The sequence below is a fragment of the Lathamus discolor genome, chromosome 2 (assembly GCF_037157495.1).
Source record: "Lathamus discolor isolate bLatDis1 chromosome 2, bLatDis1.hap1, whole genome shotgun sequence".
Lineage (NCBI taxonomy): Eukaryota > Metazoa > Chordata > Aves > Psittaciformes > Psittacidae > Lathamus > Lathamus discolor.
Genome location: NC_088885.1, coordinates 138099705 through 138117170, shown reverse-complemented (window position 1 = coordinate 138117170; position 17466 = coordinate 138099705). Strand labels below are relative to the sequence as shown.

At 39.2% G+C, this 17466-nt stretch overlaps 1 protein-coding gene across 1 annotated transcript in view; it reads right to left on the bottom strand.

Moving 5' to 3' along the window:
- VPS13B (vacuolar protein sorting 13 homolog B) overlaps positions 1 to 17466 on the bottom strand; it is a 439495-nt gene that overhangs the window by 412908 nt on the left and 9121 nt on the right. The window lies entirely within an intron of this gene.

The window sequence follows — 17466 nt, the reverse complement described above, 5'->3', positions numbered from 1 at the left end:
AGAATATTAGCTATTCACACAGGGAACACCAAGAGGTATGCAGTTTCAATATAAAAGAGACTAAGGCCCACAGTGAGGACTATCTCTGAATATGTTTATGTACTAGAAACTATTTCTAAAGTTTGATAAACCTATGACTTTTATTACAGACGTTTTCCAAAGACTTATACATTGCTGGAAGTTTGTCACAGCTGCTGTTACATGGGCACAAAAGAACTGATTTACCGAGCAGACAGTGTAACCCCAACATGAGGGAATATACTATTTGGTGCCTTTCAGAAGCTGAACAAGACAGATGAAGGCACTGTTTCTTCCTGAATGGGCTACACATGACAGACAACCAAAACCAGAGCAAAGGAAGAATGTATATTTAGGAATACACTTTTGTTTCTTATATTGCAGAAAAAATAGGATAACCTTGCATGATCAAACCTATTTCTTATTCAATAATAAGAATAAATGTGACAGAACACATCAATTTATACTCAAGAATAAATACCAAAAGTATCTTGATTTGTGCAAAAAGCTCTATCAGCCAGCAAAGATGACATGAAGATACATTTACATTCATCACAAGAGTGTTCAACCATGAAAGAAAATCATTCTATACAAAGGAAGCTATCATGACCTGAAGGTGGTGTGAGACATGAACTGAGATCAGACTCCACAATCCATTGTCTCAAAGATTGGTGTGAGAAGCTGAGGTCCACTATGTCAAAGGTGGGTGTGAGGACCCAAGATAAGACTCCATCCACCATCCATTGTCGTGAGAGATGGGTGGGAGGAACTGAGATAAGACTCCATCCACCATCCATTGTCTGAGAGATGGGTGTAAGGAGCTGAGATGGGACTCCACTGTCCATTGTCTGAGAGATGGTTGTGAGCAGCTGAAATGGGACTCCACCATCCATTGCCTGAGAAATGGGTGGGAGGAGTTAAGACTCCAAGGTCCATTATCTCGAGGACTGATGTGAGAAATTGCTGTCCATTATCCCAAGGATTGCTACCAGGCATGTGCAGTGGAAGAGCTGGCTGCGAGACCAGCAAAACTGGATGCACATGACCCACCAGGACTGTGCAGTATGTGACATTAAGAACAGAGGTACTTCCCCCAAAGGTATTACAAAAGGGGAAAAAGGTAATTGCCGTGGGGCCACCAACTACTGAAAAGAACTATGGGCCCTTGGGACAAGGTGTTGACTATCTCTGCACCCTGAATGTTTGCTTAATTTCTATCCTTTTTTCTGATCTATTATTATCTTTTTTATAATAAATAAAGAGACCAATTGTGGCACTTGACCTCGTTTGCATCTTAATTTCACTCAGGGGATCACGAGCAAAGTATGTCCAACACAGGGTTTTATCCAGTTGGACCTTGACAGGTATTCATAAGGCTACTTTTAGAAATCAGTTTAAAAAGTGCTACATGTCTCCCTAGGGTAGGGGTAAACACTGAAAACAGCAGAACATGACATTTAAATATGTTCTTGCTTTCTGCCTTTACAGGATTATTATACATGAGCCTTTTGCACAGATCTAAGAAATGCGTTTCTTCAAATGAAAAAACAACAGTATAAAACACAAACATGCTACACATTAAAGACTCAAGTATCATCACTATAAAGATTTTTAATTGGGTGAAGATATCCAATACTACATATTCATAAAATTTTAAATGTCATACACTAGACATTTTAGATGGGCAAAACTCACAGGTCAGACATCAAAAAAATGAGCAAATGTTAGCACTAGAACAAACTGGGGGGCGGGGGGGAGAATAATAAAAATGTAGGATAATTCTGAGATGAGGAACAAGGTAGTCAGGTGGAAAGGAAGGAACATATATGTGTGCAGTGCTGCTCTCTGACAGCCTTCAAGCAGAGCAGGACAGGACAAAGTTTGAAGTGGAAGGGCACCACCACTCTTAAGAGCTCAACCCACCAGACCACAGTTCCTTGATGGTTTTGTTACAGCGGAATGTCACTAGCAGGGGAACTCTTCAGAACTGCTAGCAGCAATCCCCACAGCTTTCTCTTCTTGTGGCACTACCCATCATTTGTTCTGCAACTCAGACTCACAAAAGACCAGTGTCAGCAGATCATAAACAATTACTTCAAGAGCTGTAATCCATCTTCTATGAGCAAGCAACACACAGAGGACTTGTACCAACCCCACTGGTGCCAAGGAACGGGTAGGATCTCGGTGTTAGTATAATCAAAAGATTGGCTTAATAACAGATAAAGACATGAAGCATCAGTTTCAAACTAGCTGCAGTTTACCCTCAGTCAGAATCATATAACTGCATCCCGAACTGAGAACCTGTGAGCCAGAATAATCAACTTCTAGCCAGGTCCAGCATGGCTGGAGGGAAGATCAGTGTTCATCAGCTGGCAATTCTGAAACAAGTCCATTCCTCACTGACGGCTAAAACACTGGCCAACTCACTGCAGCCAGACTCGTGTGGTCTCATTACCTTGATAACTTGCTTTTAGCACTAATGTACTTTTATCTGTAACACAGATAAAAACGGGGCAGGGAGCAACAGCCAGAACCACCAAAGTTTACTTTCAGATTTTTGAAACACTGTACTTCGGTACTGGTTTCAAAGAAATGTTTCCAATATTCCTGAAATTGACACATCTTTATTTTGTCTGATCAAAATACCTGTGTGTGTGAAAAGAACAGGAAGCAAAAGGTGGCCTTGAGACACACTAGCTCCGAGTTACGTCCAGCTCTCCTCCAAAAAAAATCTCACTGATGGTGCCCTGTACAAGCACAGGATTCATGTCCTTTATTAGGCACTCAGTGAAAAAGACATCAGTAATGTTTTGGAGGAAACACAGCCACAAACACAGTCCAGAATGGAGAAACAGACATCCAAGCTACAAGTCACACACAACAGAGCAGCAGCTTAATTAGATACAACGCAATACTGAATAGTCCCAAATATGTGAGGGTCCTGCTTTGACAAGCACAAAAATATTGCTCTGTGTTCTTCCAAACACAGTATTCTGTTTCTTCCACGTCCCACCCCTCCAAGACAAAGAGAAAGAAAGGCTAAAACAATACTGTAACACCATTCGAAAGAAAACACAATTTTGCAGAAATATGTTTTCATAAAAAATGCCAAAATTAAATGACTGAGCAGCTATAGCATGCACTTCATGTTAACTTGGGTTATACACACACTGATAGAAGCTAATCTCAGCTTTTCTAACAACTATAGGCACAGTTCACTTGGTTTTACTTAACTGAGAACAGAAGTGCTTAATCAATTAGTATACAGTAATAATCTAGTTTTATAAGCCACATTTATGAGTAGAATACTCTTAGATATGTAATAAATTAAGAAAATATGAGAGTATCTTGACCTTTAGATAACAGTCCTGAGGAGGGAAAGTTAACTGCATAAGATTTAGCATCACCAGTAACTAGAGCATTTTAGATGAAAAAAATGTTGTGTGCATATAGGTAGATAAAAAAAAATGTCCACTGTTCACGCCATGCCACCCAATTGCTTTCAGCTTTTAAATGGATACAACCATAGCTCATTTTTGTACATGTCAAGCAAAGTAGAACATCCTTAACAGAGCAGGAAATGAAGTTTTATTTGTTGCACAAAATAAATCAACAAAAATGTAATGTCTGTTGATGACAATGAAACCACTAACATATGCACTCAGGACTCTGATCTATTCTGTCCACCAGATGCTCCCTCCTTGTGGAAGACTGGTAAAAAGAATTAGAGAGTTCATTGTGGCTTAAGCAGATTTTTCTCATGCTGTTAAGTGTTTTTCTAAAGTTTTACTGCAAAATCCCAATGTTCTTCACAATTGTAAGCAAATATCTAGGATGAACAACCTACAGCCCACAGGCCGTATGTAGTATGGCAGGACAATTCATCTAGCTTGTTCCCTTTGGCCTCCTCTCCTAAAGAGCCTCAGCTGCACACCAGATGACTGTTCTGGAGCAGGCAGCCTGCTCCCCACGACCATTTTATCTAGGAGGCTTGTAGCCTCTCCCCCATCATATAATGAGCCCATATTTAAATACACGCTGGGAAAAGCGTTGAAGAGCTTCCAGGAAAGATGGCCGCTTCCCACTGCCAGAACAATGCATTTACCCCACAGCCCTGTCACTGTCCACATCTGAGGAACATATGGGAAAGAGGTCTATAAGGAACAGGCTGAATGATTTGTACGGAGTCAGCAGCACACTTGTCTGCCCACTTTCTCAGATCTTCATCAGGCCCTGCTGGGGGAAAACTGCAGGGCAGAAAGCTTAAACACCTGGAATCCAGTAGAAACGTAGAGGCTTCCAGGAGGCAGCAGAACTACATACATACACAACACAGTCCAGATGATACTCGCCTACAGAAAGTGTCCCAGAAGCCATGAAATACAACACTCTCCTGCCACTGGGAATAAAAAGCAAACCAAAGAGCAGCCTGCCCACCCAACCAAAGGACTGGAACACAACTGCTCCAAACAGCAGACAGCAGGGCAGCACTTACAGGAGACCACTCAGCTCACGAACTGCATGGAAAACCACTGTGGTTTGTTGGGAAGTAGTCCCCTATTATTCACACAATTGTAAAATATCAGGGTTAATAAGCTTTAGGCCTAATTCTAGATAATTATACATTAGTGCTGCTGCAGCAGCTTTTAGCTCATTTCAGGGAATCCTCACTAACCTGAAATACTGGATAATGCTGACAGGCTAACAAGGGGTGGGGGGGGGGGGGGGCGGGAAGAGAGAGAAAGAAAAAAAGGTGCTTTGCTGTCTAATAAAACCAAAACACATTTTCAGCTTGAACTGAAAATACTTGCAAATTAAGCAACTGCAATCACTAGAGCCCCTTAACATGACAAAATCTTCCAGAAGAATGAGTCACGCATATAAAATCATGTAAAGCATCTCTTTGTGTTATTCATCCTCCAATTAGGTGCAATGTGGAAGGCCTTATATTGAAAAAGAAGGACAACACCCAACAGCATTCAGGGCTCTTTAGACCTTTGTGTTTTGACCAACAGCCCTACTAGACACCAACCAAAGCTGACAGGTGCCCGGGTAAATGAAACCAAATGAGGATCCTCAATAAGCCAAGGTCACAGCCTCAGGACATGGTTTCTTACCGAGTCAGAGGCAGAACCACTAAATAAACACGCCAAAGAGCGGAAGGAAAAAAAAAAAAGAAAAATCATATAACTCAATAGAGGGATCAAGTTTGTTCCATTTTCTCCAGAGGCAAAGAAATAAATATTTACAGTTAAAGTTCATGTTTATTTAACAGTTGGAGTTAAATTAGGATGTTGACTGAGACAATTGATAGTCCAGGGTATTGCCAACAGCACAGTAGAATTTCCTTGGGGTTCTAAGACCTCTAAAAAAGGTCTGACAGGGATTTTTTTTCTTAAAAGAGCAAGTGCCCATTTAAACGTGAACATTTCCCTGTTCTTTGGAAGAAGTACAGCTCACTGGGGTAAGAGCTTATTACTGCCCGTAAAACGTTCAAAATAAAATACAATCTACATCAGTTATGCATCAAAATTGTTTAGCAGGGACCACTCTAAGTGCAGGTACTATAAGGTAAGTCACAAGCAAAAGGTGAATATAGGGAATTTTTCTGCTTAAGTTTAATAACTGTATCTAATAAATTATAATTGAATCACACCCTTTCAGAGAAAATACCACTCCTTCCAAAAGGAACAAGCTATAATTTCAGAGCACACTTTGTACATGAAAGAATTAAGAGTATTTTGTCCTTTGGAATTTTAAGATGCTTTTACCAAAGGTGGATAAATTACAGGTTTTTTCCACTACAAAATCTGTAATCATGCCCATTCTGAAATAGTAGGGTTTGCTATAATGAGGAGCTAAAATACATTCCAACAAATTTAACTATGCTTTAATCTATCAACAAATGAGGAAAAACTACTTCCTCTCCAAGGAAATATTTTTAAATGCATTACCTCACCTCATTCCCTGTTAAACCATACCAATCCAAACTCTTCACCTGGCTACATAAAACAAAGCTGGATTGTAGGGTCCTGATTTGATGTCAGCTGGACTGGGACAAATCTGGAATTACTCCAAAGTAAATTAATTGAGGTATTCCAGACCTACGCCAGGGAAAGCTGAATCAGAATCCGACCCTAGACTTCTAGGAAGTATGCCAAAGATGATATATAAATCCTTTCACCCTATAGCTTGGAACAAAGACACTGACTATTGGCACTGCATTCCCTCGCTGAAAGTAGTTCAGGAAAAAAGCAAAGTAAAAATCAGTAAAGGTACAAGGATTACTCTTAATCTTTCTACTTTATACACCTGTATCTACACAGCAGAACAGCTTCTCTGTACTTTATAAAAAGAAATACACCACTTACATGTTAGTATTTGCGTTTGCCTTAGTAAGCCTATTTTCTAGAATATAAATCAGCAAGGTTGTAGTATCTAGTTTCAACTCATATCCACTTGCCTACTGCAGAATTAAAATAAATAAATACTTTGTTGGTTTCCACTTTCAGTAATCAAGCGTATCAAAAAATAGTTTTTTCTACCTACTAATCTCTTGTCTGTTTTTTTCCAGAAACATACCACATTCAGCTGCACTAAAAGTAATTCCAATGTATTCACACTCAAATCCACCACAGCTTTGAGATCTACAGCTTACTCTAAAGTTCTAAAAGGCAAGTTACAATGGTCACTGCTACATGTTTAACTTAATATGCCATTCATTTTCTTACTATGATGTTGGTTTGCTACACGTAATCACCTCAATTACCAAGTACAACTGCAACTTCAAAGCAAAACAAAAAGTACTGGATACTACCCTAGCTGGTACAGAACAAAACTATTATTTACATTTCAACAACGCACTTTCTAATTGATGCTTTGCCAAAAGTTCAACCTGACATTTGGTTTCCAAGTTCATTTTGCAGCCTCAAAATCCCTTGTGTATCTTCTTCCCCTTTTCTCTCCACAATGCAAATTCAGCTGACCTGATCTATAAAAAACCCTAACACTCACAATCTTAATGCAGGCTTTCTAGAAAATAGCTGTACTACATAGTGTAAATAGGGTCTGCAGTCTTCTAGTGATTACAAAGCATGTGAAGATGGTCCATAAAAGAACTCCAGAAGTAAAAACTGTTTGGCTGGTTTGAGGGAAGGAAGAAAATAAGTCGAACATACACTGACTACCATTCAGCTATGCGCAAGCAAGAGTGCCGGCCCACAAAACAGTCAGGAAAGAGCTTTACTCTGCTACCACTGCCTTACAAAAAAGTAGAGTAACAGGGAAATTATGACTATGCAAAGCAACTGTGCACTAGGTGCTATTAATATTTCTTGTCCCAATCGTTCCACTTTACCCTCAAGCAATAATGAAAAGCAGTTGGATAGAAAGCTGCCTTTAACATGCATTTATATATACACACGTATACATAAAGAACCAGCTTTCTGCATCAGTGCAGCACAACAGGTAAGTAGGTCTGATGCTTCCTTACTTGTTAAGTATCTAAAGCAGTAAGTAGGAAATATGGAACTACAGTTTTAAATGAGTAAAAGAAACATCAGCTTCCTCCGAGACAAAAACTTCTCCCCTCCACATGAGCAACACTACTGAACTGTCAACTTCTGACATATTTCACAGGTAAAGTGGGAATAACAGAAGTGGGAGATGTATGGATGTTACGTGTCAAATAAACGTGTAAGAAGCAGCTCAATAAAATGAAATTGTATGGTAGGCCTCATACAGAGATGAGCACAGAAACATGACTACCCATGCAAAAAAGAGAAGCACTCGCTTTTGGCTAAAATAAACAATGCATATTTTGTTAATAGTGCCATTTGGCATACATTTATAAGCTTTCATGGGCATGACGAAAGAGAAATGTGCACATTTGCGGGTCAAGGAGCTTTACTGGCTATTGGTGTACATAGTTTGATTTCTTTTTTTTTTTTTTATAGAACATAACTTGCCACTGGCAAGTTACAGTCAAATATCAGAATGTATTTTAGAGAATGTTACAGAAGCAAAAATAAAAGAGGAAGGGGGGGGAGAGAAGAGAGAGAGAGAAATGGGTTAAAATTACTATTACTCATTCCCTATTTGACAACAATAAAATACTCTCAACAATATGCAAGTTTCCACAACTAAGACCTGGTGAAACACTTTAGCCAGGACATATTCCCAGCATGCTTTGCAGCTTCTACACCAACAAATCTCTACCCATAATACACTAGAGTTCCAGGCAAAGTCTTATATATTGACATCTAGCTCTTGTTTTCAGAAACAGCAGCATATATCCAGTAAGTTCAGAACACCTCAATTTTCATCAATTAAAATAATTACTTTCCAGCAACAATAATACTACTGAGAAAAATTATATGATCATGTTTATGAACATACATTGATTTAACACTACATTTCAAGATTCTGAATTCTCACTATATTATTTCCCAATCAACTCAGTTTTGAAAAAGGACATAGTCTGCTTCCTCATTTCCTATGTTGAGCTGAAACTGCAAAGTGCATTGACATGGCATCGCAAAAGACACCCTGTCTTGAATTATCTCTAGTCCCAGAAAACAAATGCAGCCCAGAAAGCAAAAAATACCTCTGGCTGCATCAAAAGAAGTGTGACCAGCAGGTTGAAGGAGGTGATCCTGCCCCTCTACACCTGTGAGACCCCTGTTGGAGCACTGTGTACAATTCTGGTGACCCCAACGTAAGAAGGACACAGAGCTGTTGGAACAAGTCCAGAGGAGGGCCACGAGGATGATCAGGGGACTGGAGCACCTCCCGTATGAAGACAGGCTGAGGAAGTTGGGGCTGTTCAGCCTGGAGAAAAGCTGTGTGGTGACCTCATAGCAGCCTTCCAGCATCTGAAGGGGGCCTACAAGGATGCTGGAGAGGGACTCTTCATCAGGAACTGTAGTGACAGGACAAGGGGTAATGAGTTAAAACTTAAGCAGGCAAAATTCAGGTTGATATAAGGAAGTTCTTTAGTGTCAGGGTGGTGAGGCACTGGAACAGGTTGCCCAGGGAAGTTGTGAATGCTCCATTCCTAGCAGTGCTCAAGGCCAGGTTGGATGGAGTCTTAGGTGAACTGGTTTAGTGCGCAGAGTGCCTATGGCAGGGAGGTTGGAACTAGATGGTCTTAAGGCCTTTCCAACCCTAACTATTCTATGATTCTATGATATGAGCTATGTCATTCGGTTTGGGGTACGTTCTACCCATCCAGAAAATTGCTAACAGAATTTCTATACTCACATTCTCCAGTCTTGGACAGCAGAATGACTCAAGTATTGTCAGATTTTAAACTTTGCTACTGAAAGTAAGCTTTTCTAGGACATCTGAAGCTGAAACGAATTATCACTTCTTGCCTTATAGGTTAAAACAGATTCAGTCAAACTGCAATGACTTCTGTGTAGTTGTGATTCCAGGGTGCCCTCCATAGACGACATCTCAGTCATGAAATAAATCTCAAAATTCCTAAACACGTTGTTCATCATACTTTACAATTCCTAATCCCCCTCACCTTCTATGAAAGTTAAGATATTTGGATGATTATTGGTCCATAAAACTTAGAAACAACTTGGCCTTAATGGATCCAAGTGACAATACCCTGGTCCTTTCCTTTTGTGCTTGAATAACGAAAAAAATTTTCAGCACTTGGTGGAGTTGCAAGTGAAGATGCTGGTGAATTTTTAATGGCTTCTGACTGATATTAGTGACATATGTGTCCATTGCACTCAGCTTAATAGCCTGTAAACACTAGGAGCCGATGTGCAATTAAATGTTTGCTTCTTTCCTTTCCTATTTGGAGGCAGCAGGTTCCAGCAATAGAGCAGGATGATGTCCTGCATAAGGCCAACTAACTTTAAAAGGCATGCTCCAAACAGGTTCCTTGTGCTAAGCTCACAGTTTCTATCAGATTTATGATATTAAGTGCCTACTTTTGTAAATATGCTAGGACTCTGTAGCAAGACAGAGATGACTCTAGAAGAGCTCTCTTGAAAATGCACATACCCTGCAAACATCCTGTTAAAAAAAAAAAAAAAAAAAAAAAATCAAACTTTACCTGCTAAACGAAGAAAATTGGAGCTACAGCCTCTGCAGCTGCAGGGCTGCTTAACAGCCTACAAGAAGGTCATATATTAAGTGAGGTACACAGCTAGCACCACACAAGCACTTGAAAAAGAGCTCAGTCTCCAAACCTGGGACATTGATTTGGGAGTTAAGTTCAGGTGCAGTTAGATGCATAAAGAATTAAAATATTAATGTATATAACCCATATTTATACATAAGTAAATATAAAGCTAACCGTATCCTGGGCTGCATCAAAAGGAGCGCGACCAGCAGGTCAAAGGAGGTGATCCTACCCCTCTACTCTGCTCTCGGGAGACCTCACTTGCAGTATTGTGTGCAGTTCTGATATCCTCAACATAAAAAGGACATGGAACTGTTGGAACAAGTGCAGAGGAGGGCCACAAGGATGATCAGGGGATTGGAGCACCTCCAGTATGAAGACAGGCTGAGAAAGTTGGGGCTGCTCAGCCTGGAGAAGAGAAGGCTGCGTGAAGACCTAATAGCAGCCTTACAGTACCTGAAGGGGGCCTATAGGCATGCTGGGGATGGACTATTCATTAGGGACTGTAGTGATAGTACAAGGGGCAATGGGTTAAAACTTAAACAGGAGAAGTTTAGATTGGATATAAGGAAGACATTCTTTACTGTGAGGGTGGTGAGGCATTGGAATGGGTTGCCCAGGGAGGTTCTGAATGCTCCATCCCTGGCAGTGTTCAAGGCCAGGTTGGACAGAGCCTTGGGTGACATAGTTTAGCGTGAGTTGTCCCTGCCCATGGCAGGGGGGTTGGAACTAGATGATCTTAAGGTCCTTTCCAACCCTAACTATTCTATGATTCTATATTTCTGTCCTTAAATTTAAAGGACAAGCAGACTAATTTTTTCAGGGCAATGGGTTGTTCAAAACTTCAAAAGTGTTCTTTCCTCTTTGGGTAAGCCACATTTCCCAACACACAATAGACATCTTAAAAAGGCAATGAGTCAGTATAAGCCAATATAGCTTAATAGTACTAAAAACCTAATAATCTTTAATTCTAAAGATTTAAATTTTAGAAAACAAAAAAAAAGCAATTTAGAAGAGATGACAGGAAGCCTAGTCCATATGTCTATCAAACCAACTGTATGAGTATACCAAAAGATACAAAGTACCACAAACCACAAGGCACCTTGGGAATTTGAGGTCTTGAACTTCGAAACCCCAGCAGTTGACATTTTTACTTCTGGAAGAAACTTGTTTTTAAACAGTGGTCCTCCACCAATATAGCAACTTAAGATAATCTATACATGTCAAATTAGCTTTAGAGCTACTAGCACTGCATTACGAAGACTGTTTTTTGATTATTTTTTCAAACTGAAGCAAACCATCAGTTTAGAAAGAGCCAATTCAGAGGGCAGAGGGAGCAATAAAAACAGGAATTTTAGATCTACACTTCCAAAACATGAAAAGCAGAAGTATTTTGCTCTCTACCAGCACTGAATTAGATTCCCACAGCACACAGGAGCAGAAAACAAAGAGTGGCACCACTTATGAGGTGTCTACGCACAGTAATGCGACTATACTTTGATGTCTGTCAATACGAAGGACATCAGGACTTGACTTGTTCATGCCTAAGAAAGAAATTTCATTATGACAGCCTGAAGTGCAGCTGCACTGCTTAGTTGTGCCAGTGTCTACTACCTTCCTTGGTAATCACTGCATCCTCACCTGCCTAAAATTCTTCCAATTAACTCTGAAGTTTTCTTGACAAGTGATCTCATACCAGAAGGTTCTGCTCTTTACACAGAGTTCAAGACACTGCTGGAAGTAGGATATGAATATTAATTTGCCATCTCCTGTCCATGCCAAATACACACATATCAACTGCTGGTACTTGCCTGCAAAACAGGACCCGCTTGAATACCACAGTTAGTTTCCTTTTTTTCTTCTGGTTTAAGAGAAATTACATTCTGAGGGAGCAATTACAGACTGTTTGCAGAACATTTGCTACTTAAATCATTATAAAAATTGAGAGTGATAAAAAAAACTATCATTCTGGAAGCTTAGATTCTGCTTTCTTACCTTTTTCCTCAATCCCTGGATAAGAGGAACATACACTTTTATTACAGTCTCAGAAAATGCCAGGAGGTGTGCTTTCATAAAGGAGAAGAGAGGAAAATAAAAGAAGCAGTGTTTGCACCATGTCAGTAAGTAGATGTTTTGTGAAATTACTAATGGCATAGACATGTTAACTACAAAAAGCAGAGAAGTAGGCACTAAGTGTGGGTTAGAGAGATTTTATGAACTAAGTCAGCCAGAACAACATCTGTAAAGACCCACAACTGGTCTAGTAGGATTCACCATGCCCCTAATCTGAGACACCATGGCTGGTGATCACAGAACATTAGTTCTATTAAAAACTTGCACAAGGCAATTGCTCTTATTAATTTCAGTTAACTGCTGGAGCACATTACCATGCTCCTAGAATACATTTTCCTTTTAGTTTCATCCAAGAGAGATCCAGCTCATTAGTTCCAAAACCAACCCACGACAGAGGTCAAAGCAAGGTAAGACTGGAGAGCCGGATTTTTTCAAAAGCACAAATTTTATCTGAACTACAGCATAAAGAGGTACACAGATAAGGTCTTGTTCAGAAAACAACACGCAAGCTGAGAAAAGGCAACATTTACTCACTACTGCTCCAACTGCTACAGGCACTGAAGCGAAAACTGTAACTCTACACACAGCTCCTGGCAGCTTCCTTACCTTGTAACACCAGCATCAGCACAAAGCCATACCCTTGCCTTGCATTCTGTTCATTACACTTGCAATTTGCAAAGTGCATCCATTTGAACATAAAAAACCACAAAACAAACAAAAACAAAAAAAAAACCAAACCACAACCTATTGAAAATCATCGCTATTATACAATCTCAATACATTTTGTAATAACAACCAGGCTGATTTTAGAATCATAGAACATTTAGGTTGGAAAGGACCTTTAAGATCATCTAGTCCAACCATTAATCGTTTTGACAATACCCTTCTTGAAACGCATTCAAAAATCCAACCTCCTTAGTAAGAATACAGGCCCAACTACATTTTTGACTGCTTTTCTGTTCCTGAATCTGGTTCCACAGAAAATATGCCTGACATAGTGTACTTGGCCTCTCTTTTTAGAGATGTATAATGTTGACATTTGCAGGCCTAAATATTTCAAGGACTGAAACTATCAAGTTTTAAATCTTTCTAACAAGCATTTAATTTTCAGCCAGTTGGAGACTGCTTAGAAGACAAGCTGGCAGAAAGAAAGGAAAACATATCTTGTTTCCATCTTTCATGTACATGTGTACTGTCATGATAAACTGGGGGAATGTTACAACAACCACAAAGTTCAGTTGCAGCAGGCACTCCTACATTCCCTGCCGTGCCTGGTCATCTACAGTTTGTGTGGTCAGAAAAGCACCCAAAATTACTAAAATGGTAACAGGGACTTAGGTAAGCAAGCAAGCTATTCAGGTTGAGGCAATGCTATGGCAGCGGACTGACTTGTACAGCTACAGTATTAAGAAATCGGTTCACAGACATCTGGACAAATTCACAATTTTGCAAAGGCAATTTCTTCTTTTGGCAGCAGAATTATTGCAATTTACAATGTCAGATACCTTGCTTTTAAAGTCTTTTCATATGAAAGTGCTTAGTAGAAAAAAATCAAGGTAAATTACATGGTCACTCTTGCTTGCCCAGCTAGAACATATGAATATTAATCCATCTTTAAGCAAAGCTGTTCAGTACCTCTTCTTCAGCCACTCACATGAAAACACTGGATATTCAAAGACAACAAGTGTCTGAACCAAATGCTCCAAGCCCTCTTCTAGCAGGGGCTGCAGGTGCATTTACTGCTTCCTCTGCTGAAACAGTAAGTTTACTAAATATTTTTGCAAGAGATTTGTGAGACATGCTATTTCTCCCTGAGAAAGGTAATATCCTTGAAAGAAAATCTCCTACCCAAAACACATGTTTTCTATGAACAGTTTGATGTGAGAAGAACCCTTCAGACTAGAGTTCTTGACAGAAAATGGCATAAAATCCAACCAAAGGCTCTGCCAAAACTTCCTAAACCTTTGGAAAAGATTCAACTACTTAAAGTCCAATTTACATATAGGATTTTTTACATTAAAAGTAATATGCAAAACTGTTCTTATTACTTACATACACTTATTTGTATGCACACACACAGACAAATGGATAAAATCCCCTTTGCTATATTAAGCTATTAAAACACAAATAAAAGAAACATGAGCTGGCTGCTTAATGATGAATTTTGTATTAACCTCATCATTAACCTGAAATCATAACACTAGTGATCACATAGTTTGCTTTGTGTAGGGCAGTTCTCGATACACCCTGCGCCTTGAATTTCACATACAAGTATTAAAACTCAGTATCAGATATATTGAAGATAACACTATGGAAATAAGTAATGAAAACATTTCACAAATAAAGACCTCGCTCTTCTACATCAGCAGATGAAAAGCAGAATGGTGGGCCACTACAGAGTTGGTCCTCTGACTTCAAGTCTGTTTTTGCTGTCACTGAACAGCATACATACATACTCAAAAGGAATAAAGAGCAATGGTTGTCCATACAGCCACATTCAACTGAACTTTTACAATCCAAGTGAGAAGGAGAAAAACAGCAAAGCACTGCCTCAGACCTAGAGCTAGCTTTACCACCTAAACAAAAAACTTCATATAACTATACCTTTAAACACAAGCTTTCTGTCTTTACTTTCAAAGTCCTTCATAACCTGCCCTGCATACCCTATCTACCATCTTAACCATTTCCCAGTCAAGATCAGTTTCTACTTTCAGCATTCTTTGATGGCAGTCTCTACTGATTGTCAGATAAGAATATGTCTGCTATTCTGACAGTCATGATTGTGGGCTGTTTTCCACTGTTTCCACAAAGTTATTACACTCCTTCAAAAACTTCCTTTGTAGTAGCTCATAAAAGGAACAGTGCTTAATTGTCTGTACGCTGATCCAAACAACTATTTGGCTTCCCTGTGCCCCTGTGAGCACTTGTATCTAACAGTTTTCCATGATTCCATAATTAGTTATCCTTGGGGTAGGGAAAGTTTTCATCTTCATATGCATCAGCATACTCCTGATGTACTTTGTCCTGATTAAAGACAAGGACGCAGAAGTGAAGCAGTAACACAGATAAAACATTTCTCCTTGAATCTCCTGATTTGCATCGGTTCCAAAACTAAAACCCACAGAATTCAAGGTTGAACACGGAGAAGATTAGTCTTGTGGTTAGCTGGAATATCAGGAAGGTGAACAAAACACACACAGGCTTACCTCAGCCAATTTGCACCGTATGAATTTAAAGGGAAAAAGCAATGACCTTTGAAAGGCTCAAACTTTGAAATTCACTGACAGTATCACTAATTCTACACTGTGGATTTTGTATATCACTGGGCGAACTTAACACTTATAAAACATTTCTCCTTAGAAAAGGAGACTATTAGCATAAAACTAGAAGTTGAGCTATTAGTGTCTGCTCAAACTTTCATTTCAGCTGAGATACTGCAATAGCATAAACAACAAAAAAACAACCAAACTTGTACTGAAACTTAACTATGACACAGCATCAGAGTAAAAGCGCATATGTACAAAAGCATTCCCCACGTGGCTAAAGCTCCCCAAAAACATACAAAAGGAGAGAGGTTTTTTTGCTTACAAAAACGTGTAGGGTCTACTCAACAATAGCTTCCAACAACACCATGTATTTGAATCCCCACAGATCTCCAAAATCAATAACCTTTTAAATAGCCCCTTTCCAAAGAATACACAACACACCAAATTGAGGTCAGAAACTTTATTTTTTGCTCAGGTGAAATTATGCATGTGCTTATTAGAAGTTTGACCTGAGGAAGGAAACGCGGGATCAAGCCAATCAATTTTTGAGAACTAAACTTTCTTGCTAATTACACTCTTCACTGATATGAAGTTCCTGGCAGAACAGCTCCAGCTGGTGCTAAATTCACTGAAAGTTCATTTTACTACTATGTTCCACAGATATATTTTATTTTACTCAGGATTTTTATTCACTAATTGCAGACATTTTTATGACAATTTGCTTTAGCCAAGCACATTGTCACACTGGAAGTTAGAACACAAGAATTTGTCTGAATATTTTCTTTTTATAAAAAACTTTCAAATAGTAATTTAAGAAATAAAATTAAAGCTGTCAACCTTTAAAACCATATCCTCAGAAAACAGCATAAAACTGTTTTCATTTACATTCTTGTTAGTCAAAGATAATCCTCCTATGGCACAGACCCAAATTTTAGCCTCCTGAATGCACATACCACTGAATAATTTGTTAAAATGTCAGTTGCAATTTTCAAAAACCCTTTCTTGCCTCTGAATCTTAAACATCTGTAACAAATACTTGTTTTGAGAGTGCTTTACATTTGTGACACTTGACCTTTTACTGTATGCACCACAAAAGTTAAGTTTCAAATACCATGCAAGCAGGAAATCTGATCATTCCAGCAGTAGCCATCTGCGTGGTCCAATATCAAATATTAGTTCTGGATTGCACAAAGTCATAGGCTACAGATCTTTTTCTGCAGCTTCTATAATTAGTTGCAATTTGCTGCTTCTAAAACATTTTTTACGGAACATCTGGCCTCAAAATCTTACCTTACCATTAGAAAAGTACTTAGCATTTGGCTGTTGGTGTGTATACACGTGTATATGCACGCATGCACACAGAGTGAACTACAGAATGCAAGTATATGCTTTATGGGTGGCACACATAGGTCTAGAGATATCTATTCCAGCAACAAAAGCCTTTTAACTCTGTAACAGTAAAAGAATATTACAAGAAATATTAAACATAATGGAAACGTGTTTTCAAATGTTTCTGCTGGGTTATATCTAATTATTGATGTTAAATGTTAACAGCTCATCAAGCACCCTACCAAACACTTAACAGCTTTGCACAAACTGGAATTTTCTTTTGCATTATCCTTAATATAGCTGGAGGACTGTGTTGAAATTAAAATCTGAACAAGGCTTTAAAAAGAAAACAACCAAAAAAAAAAACCCAACCACAAAACCTCTCTAGGGTTAAAGCACCATACTGACTAAAAAAAACAAGTTCAACATTAAAATCATAGAATCATAGAATCATAGAATGGTTAGGGTTGGAAAGGACCTCAAGATCATCTAGTTCCAACCCCCCTGCCATGGACAGGGACACCTCTCACTAAACCATCCAACACAAGGCTTCATCCAACCTGGCCTTGAACACCACCAGTGATGGAGCATTCACAACCTCCCTGGGCAACCGATTCCAGTGTCTCACCACCCTAACAG